Source organism: Rousettus aegyptiacus, unplaced genomic scaffold (assembly GCF_014176215.1).
Source record: "Rousettus aegyptiacus isolate mRouAeg1 unplaced genomic scaffold, mRouAeg1.p scaffold_m13_p_11, whole genome shotgun sequence".
NCBI lineage: Eukaryota > Metazoa > Chordata > Mammalia > Chiroptera > Pteropodidae > Rousettus > Rousettus aegyptiacus.
Genome location: NW_023416286.1, coordinates 33,584,657 through 33,592,428, shown reverse-complemented (window position 1 = coordinate 33,592,428; position 7,772 = coordinate 33,584,657). Strand labels below are relative to the sequence as shown.

Below are 7,772 nucleotides of genomic sequence, written 5' to 3'. Positions count from 1 at the left end.
GTGCTCAGATATATCTACATGCTAGGAATAGCTCAACTTAGGTTTTATCTTCCATGTGTCTCCATACACCCTTGCTGTGTGATTTCATCAGCTCCTTCGGTTTACATAGCATGCACCCTGCTAGCTCCAGTAACAGCATTTGCAGTCCTGTCATATCTCTTCAGCTCACGTATTTCTTGTTTCTCATTTGGTTTCTCCAGATGTTGTTGCCTACTCCCAGCTCTTGCATTTTCTCCCTTGCTTAATGCCTTTACTATCAAGGAGCTGGCCTTTGACAACTTTATTCCTTCACCCTGACCTTGTGCCTTATTACCAGTTTCAACTCCCTCTCTATCAAGATGAGGTCCCACATGAGAAGTCTCAGTTATCTTTCCTGCCTACCAATCTCTGTTGAGATTTCCTGAAAAGGAAAAGGAAGTGAGATCTTGATTCCTTCTTTTATAGTCAGTTCCTTGTTCTTTTGCAAAGATTCCTTACTCATTTCCAGTAAATCTTTTTTTTTTTTTTTTTTTTTTTTGCAAGGCAACCCTTGGTTGACCTCACAGATTCCAAGGACCTTGTCAGCTTCCAATTCCATATTTGTTATTTTTTACACCTGCAGCACCTGGTCTTCCTAGGTGTTCTCCCATCCAAGTACTAACCAGGCCCGACCCTGCTTAGCTTCCTAGATCAGACAGGATCAGGCTTGTACAGGGTGGCATAGCCATAGACCTCATTCCCAGTAAATCTTGAATTGCTCTGTATACTAAAGAGTGAGGCAGTCAGCAACTTTGTCAATGCCAAAAGTTTATTTCTTTGGGCTGATCGATTTACCTACCAGTGTTCTTTTTATATGCAGTTGATTAAAAATTTTATTCTCTGTTCTTGGAAACTATACACTGTATAGTATACACTATATTGTCCATTAGTGGGCATGACTTCTATTCAGACAGATTTGAGTATTATTTGACATTTGGTTTTTCTTATTGAATTAAAATAAATATTCTAAAATAAGATACAGGGTCTTATCTCTAAGAAAGTATGTGATGTGATGTCCTGCCTTCTAAGTGACTATTATATTTTACTTTTTGTATTTATATACACTGAGGAATGGATAAATTGTCACCTGCAGTTAACCACAAGGATGAATTTTATCTAATAGCTCTAGAGAGATTTTAGAGCATTTCCCCCGAACCACAATCAAGTGTTGTTAGTGGTGCTGGACCTACCAGTTACATTCACATTGGGTCACTCCCCACTTGTGTAGCAAAACAATGAAACCATAAGACAAAGAATGAACAGAAATTCCTGTAGCATTTCCTCCTAGAGTTTATAAAGGCAAAGAAAAAGTGGAATTCTCTAAAACTGTCACCAATGAAAAATCTGAGCTTAATTTTGTTTAGTAAAGAACGGGAGAGGAAGGCTAATCTTGTTTTCTAGACACTTAACTCTCCTAGGCTTTTTTACTTCACGTTTTTGCCTGAGAGTCTCTTAAAGAGAAAATCATATTTCAAAGTGACTCTTTAGTGATACAAACACAATTCTGAATACATCAGTGTCACAGTAATTGTGTTCAAAATTAACGATAAGCTGAGCATGCACTGAATGCCTTTCTTCAAAACGGCATTAATACTCATAAGGCACACAATTTTAGTGACATATTCACTGGTATTTTATCTACAGCTATGACAAGACAACCATGTTAAATAGAAATATAAAAAGATACATAAATGATAAAAATAGGAAACATAGACTTTTCTTAAACTTTTATGGGCATCAGAAATGTTCCATGAAAATTTAGATTCAGCTCTCTTTTGCTTTTAGTTAAATATCAAATCAATGGGCTAATCATTTCATTACAGACTGGTGGATTTTTATATCACAGATTAGTGTTTTCTCTTCCCTGGTTGCTAGGTCCATACCACCAGACTTGTTAACAGTCAGCCAGCCAACCTGGGACTCAAATTTCATTGAGCACATTTTCTCTTCCAAATCGCGTATCACTCTACACAATGTGGATAAAGAACATTTTAATGTTATTGTAAGATAAACTCCATTGTTACCTTAAAGTTGATTGATAAGGTAGAATAAGCAATTAATTTAAGAGCGTATTAAGACCTATTTTATCAAAGATCAGATTCTTTGGATTAAACATAACTGAACTTGAATCAGAGCTCTGCCTGTCCCTTGTTCTGTGAATTTAAGTGTGTTATTTGTTTCTTCTCTTTAGAAAGTGGAGGGAAAGCACTAAACTCTGAAACCAGCTGACCATTGCTGTGGACTGCATGTTTGTGCCCTCTCAAAAGTCTAATAGCTCTAGCAGAGAATGTTGAAATCCTAATCCCCAAATGGTAATGGTATTAGGAGGTGGGGCTTTTGGGAGCAAGTTAGGTCATAAAGTTGAAGGCCTCATGAATGGGATTAGTGACCTTATAAAAGAGATCTCAGAGAGCTTGATAATGTTAGGACATAGCAAGTAGGAACCAGGAAGCAGTACCTCACCAGACATTGAATGCAATGCTCCTGTGCCTTGATCTTGGACTTCCCAGGCTCCAGACCGGTGAGAAATAAATGTCAGTTATTTATAAGCCACTTAGGTAATGGCATTTTGTTATAGCAGTCTGGAGGGTAGAGACAACTGCTTATAAAATTTTTTTACACTGTAACCAAGGTGCTTTTTAAAAATAAAAATCAGATTTTTATTGGCTTGTTTAGAACACATCAGTTAGTTTGCATCACTTGGAAAAAATCTGACCCTTTTCCCTAATCCTCAGAGCCCTCTGATCTGACCTGGTACCTTCCAAACTTCTCAGCCACCACTCTCCTTGTCAGTGACCATGTCTTAGACTTCTTACCTCATTCCCACTATTTGTCAATCACAGGAGGCTCACGCCTGCTTTGGGCAGCTTTTTACACAGCCTTTGCATGCCTGAAGCCTTCTTGTGTTTCAATTGGCTAGTCCTCCTTTCCAGGGCATAGCTAAACCAAGGCTGGGCAGCTCCATGGTGACACTGCCTGACACTGCCTAGTTTCAAATAGTTTTAGTTAAATAATTAACACAAAGATTATTAGCAGTCCCTCTCCACTAAAATGTAAGCTTCATGAAAGTAGACACTTTTAAAATGTATTGCCATATACCCAGTAGCTAGCAGTACCCAATGCAAGGTTGGTCTTTGATAATAGTAAATTCTTTTTGATCACATCAGTGAATTAATATATACTATGAACAAGATGCAGTGTTAGTTCAAGGAACTAAAAGCTTTACCATAAAATCTGTGTCTTCAGAAATGTTCAATATAATGAGGAAGTCAACAATAACAAAAATGTTAAATTTTAAATGATGAATTAAATTTCAAAATAGAGTTTTGACACATTCCTTGAAATCAAAGTATATGGACAGAACGTAAATTATAGGCAGACATAATTTCAGGCTGAGATAATCAGAACACTTGTCAAATAATATATATTAGTTATTACCAAAATAGCTAATGGACCATAATGTCTTTACTTTTAAAAAAAATCCAATCTATTAAAGTCCAGGATGATTACAGAGCAGAACAGAGCAATTCGGGAATCTGGGGTTTGGTATCTTGGCTTAAATTTCAACTCTGCCGCTTGACAGCTTGGTGACACCGAACAAGTACTTAACCATTTCTGTGCCTCAGATGTCTCATCCGTAAATTAGGAATGGTTATGGTAAAACTAAATCATATGCTATTATGAATCAATATTGAGAAAGCACTTAACACCTGCAACATAGTAAGAGCTTTCTAAAGTTAGATAAAAATAAATAAAAACATTCAACCTCAAGATATCCAGAAATCACCCAAGTGGTACATTCGAATCTTACTGGTTCTATTTTAACTCTGGCTGAAATGATGTGACTGTGTTTAGAGTGAGTCATCTGAAATTCTGATGTAGTGTAGAGAGTGACTGGGCAGTATTTGGGACATTTGAGCTGATCAGTGAGAAATTTAGGATCAGGATAAGATGTAGAGTGGCACTATTTGAAACCAAGGAAGGTAAAGAATGTAAGAAGTTCACAAGGTAGTTTTGGGAACTATAAGCGATGGCTACCACTGACCATTCCTCAGAGTCTGGGGTAATGGAGCAAGCAGAATCCCATCATAGCTCCATCATCACTGCTGTGATGGGATCCCTGAAACTGCTTTGGTCAGACATAATCCAGCAGCTTAGACTTCACAACCAACGGCCTCCTAGCCTATGAATCAGACACCATTCACACTATGGTTTTCTTGGCATGGGTCCATGTTATGAGGGAAAATTTGAGAAGAATTCCCCAGTTTCTTAGATTAGGGAACTGGCCCCTGCCTGCTCCTCATCACTGATGACACCCTAACTCAGGGGAACTTGTTAAAAAGTAACTATTTTACTTTTGCCAGAACTTTGTCAGAGCAATAAATTTTTGTGCTAAGTATGTTTGAGAATACTTAGAAATAAAATAGGAGTGCTGATGAGAAGAATATCTGGAATACAGTATATAAATTCTTATGTGCTGGAAGACACACTAGCAAGTAAGTTGTGCAATCAGTTTAATAAATATTTGCTAAGTTCCTATATAAATAATTTGATTTTCCAAGGGTCACAGAGAGTTCTCATGGGAATGTATAATGGGATAAAAATGGATCCATAGAAATGGAACGTAAAATTAATTAAAATAATTATCCATGAAAGTAACTTAGCTGAGTTAGCAAGTCAGAACTGTACCCCACAAACAAATGCCTTAGTTTTCTCTAAGGACTTTATTCTCCAATAATATTGGCCTAAAGCCCTAAATAAAATTTGGTTAAAAAGTAACACAGATTACTTTTTTGTTTGTTTAAAAAGTACTCTTAAATTGAATGTTACAAACTATTTTGGAAAAAAAAATAAAACTTTTCAAAATTGGCAAAATTTTTATTCTGAAGTTAAGACTCTTCATCGAATAGTTTACATTGCTATTTTAGATGTTTGCTTTTGAGAATGAGTTTGTTCCCTTTACATGCTATAAAGTAATATGATCCCAAATCAAATTAAGTTACTTCTTTGTTTTCTCTTTAGTTTTAAAATTTAAAACTCTTGATATTTATTATAATTTTCTCCTTCATAGGGAATTGTCACTGCATAGTACCCAGTAGATGAAGAGCTGAATGTGATGTGGAATGTCTGGGCAGAGTTTGAGCTGGGTCCAGGAAGAGTTCAAGCCCAGAGCAAGAATCCCTGCCTCACAAGGCTGACAGAGGGAAACAATTAAACTTCTTATGTCTTTGCAATGATTTCAGACACTAGCTACCTGGAGTTGGGTCATACTTCATGAGTTAAGGACACAGTCCTCTACAAAACTACTCTCACTTCAGACATCAGCCCCAAGTTCAGACACCAGCCTTGGCTATCTTCACTTCTGACAAGATGGCTAGGAATTTGGGAGTTTCCACTACCCTTTTATGTTTGATAATTCACTAGAATGACTCATAGAACTTAGGGAAGTGCTATACTTACCATTACAGTTTTATCATAGCAAAAGACTATAAATCAGAACTAGTCAAAAGAAGCTATAGGACGGGATCTGGAGAGTGGACAAACTTGAAGCTTTCATTTTCTTTCTCTCTGGAGTTTTTGATGGCAAATACCTGCTTGGGCACTTCCATTTGTGATAATATTCAAGGGAATGCCAATCAGAGAAACACCTATGCTCAGTATCCATAATTTTGGGGGGAGGGGGCTTCATTACATAGGCATGATTAACACACAGTGTAATGCCCCAAACCTCTAATCACATGGTTAATCTTTCTGGCCATACCTTCCTGGTAATCCCATTGAAATAGGCTAGGGGCTCACTATCAGTCCATGAGTCACCTTGCTAACATCAACTATCCAGTATGGTCCCAGGGACCCAGCATAAATACAAAGATATTCCTCTTACTTGGGAAGTCACAAGAACTTAATTAAGGCATCCTCCTAGGAACTGGCAACAGAGATCAGTCAAATTCTTTATTACATAGTCCTACACAATTAAAAGTCTCTATGAGTTTTTGAATAACAGGTTCAATATTTTGATGGTCTCTTAATAATCACCTATAACCCTCTTTTTCTGACTTCTGCCTTCTTCTCTAGGTTTCTTAGTAGTGACATCTAATTTGTTTTCTTCCTCCAAGACCTGGAAACCAGGAAGGCAACTAGATAATACAATGAGTGACACTTACTAAAAAGCACTGCCCAGTAGGTGCCATTCTAAGTATTCCACACATGTCTATTTGGTAATCATCACAACAATCTTATGATATACATATTGTTACTACCCCCGTGTCATAATCAGATTTCCTGTACATATCAGAAAATTAAAACAAAACTAGTAACAATAACAAGGATGGCTTAACTGCATAAGAGTTTATATTTTCATGGAGAAAAGGTACAGAGGTTGGTGGTCCAGGACTGGGATAGTGAGTAACTCTGTGGTATAGAGAACATATTCTTCCTATGTTACTTTTCTACCATCTGCTGTTCTTCATCATGCAGACTATGATGGCTGCTCTAGTTCCAGACGTCATTACTGCATTCTAGGCATTGGGTTGGAAGATGTAGATGACTTCTCCACTTAAAACAATTTTCCAAAGGGCCATATAGCACATATGCAGATCTCTGATTTAGAAAGGAATAGTCACAATACTGCGCCTGGTAGCAGGGGAATGAGAACCAAAACTGTCTATTCATACATTCAGCCTGAACAATGGGAACAGAAATCATTCCTTACTATACACTGACATGTTCTTTCTATTCTGCTGTCTTCACTAGCACTCCTTTTTTTTACTCTTCCAGGACTTCCCAAACAAATGGTTTGATTATTATATAGGAACTTCCCTAAAGATCCTTAGTTCTTCTATGGAAAGTATCAAGAGACAACGTGCACTATAGGATTCTTCTTCTAATTTCTCTTCTCAAAGTTTTAGTCTTACTGTTTCCATCAACCTAGGACTGTTGTGTCTTGACTTGTACCCAATCGTAAAACCCTTGATATGAAAAACTTGCCTTAAATCAAATTTCTAATTCTTCTTGAGATGGTATTTACCCTTACCATGTAAGCTAAATTCACTACCATTTTTTTCTTTCTTTCTTTCTTTCTTTCTTTCTTTCTTTCTTTCTTTCTTTCTTTCTTTCCTTCCTTCCTTCCTTCCTTCCTTCCTTCCTTCCTTCCTTCCTTCTTTCTTTCTTTCTTTCTTTCTTTTCTTTCTTTCTATACTATCTATCTATCTATCTATCTATCTATCATCTATCATCTATCATCAATTTATCATCATCATCTATCAATATCTATCTGTCATCTATCTATATTTGATTTTTGTGTTGATATTTGAGAAGCCAACTATTGTCAAGAGGCTTGGAAATACAGTCTTACTTGAATGTATGACTAATCAAAATGAAATTGTGGTTTTGTTACTGAGGAGAAAGAGGATACAAGTGCTGGGCAAGATGACTAACATTCTCTACCACTGAAACACATCATTTTGCAGAACATTAGCTTGAAATACACAAGTAACTTAACTAATGTCTTCCATTGAATAAGTAGTTCACCTGTAGAAAAATCTCTGTTTTCATAGGCAATGATTTGTCAATGTATTCTAAGGGTAATATCTATGTATAGTAGTATATTGTATGTTGGTTCAACTAATGGTAATTATTGTCTTGAAAAGGATGAAAATATAGGGGAAGCCTAAAGGAGAATAACTGCACTGGACTTTTAGAAACAAGTTAATCTCATTTAGAGAAATAAGATCTTTCAGAATTAGATGTACTTT

General features: G+C 36.6%; 1 pseudogene; it reads right to left on the bottom strand.

Annotated features, from left to right (window-relative positions):
* Nucleotides 1-592: 592 nt before the first annotated feature.
* On the bottom strand, nucleotides 593-711 carry LOC118609783 (annotated as a pseudogene).
* Between the last annotated feature and the right edge of the window lie 7,061 nt (nucleotides 712-7,772).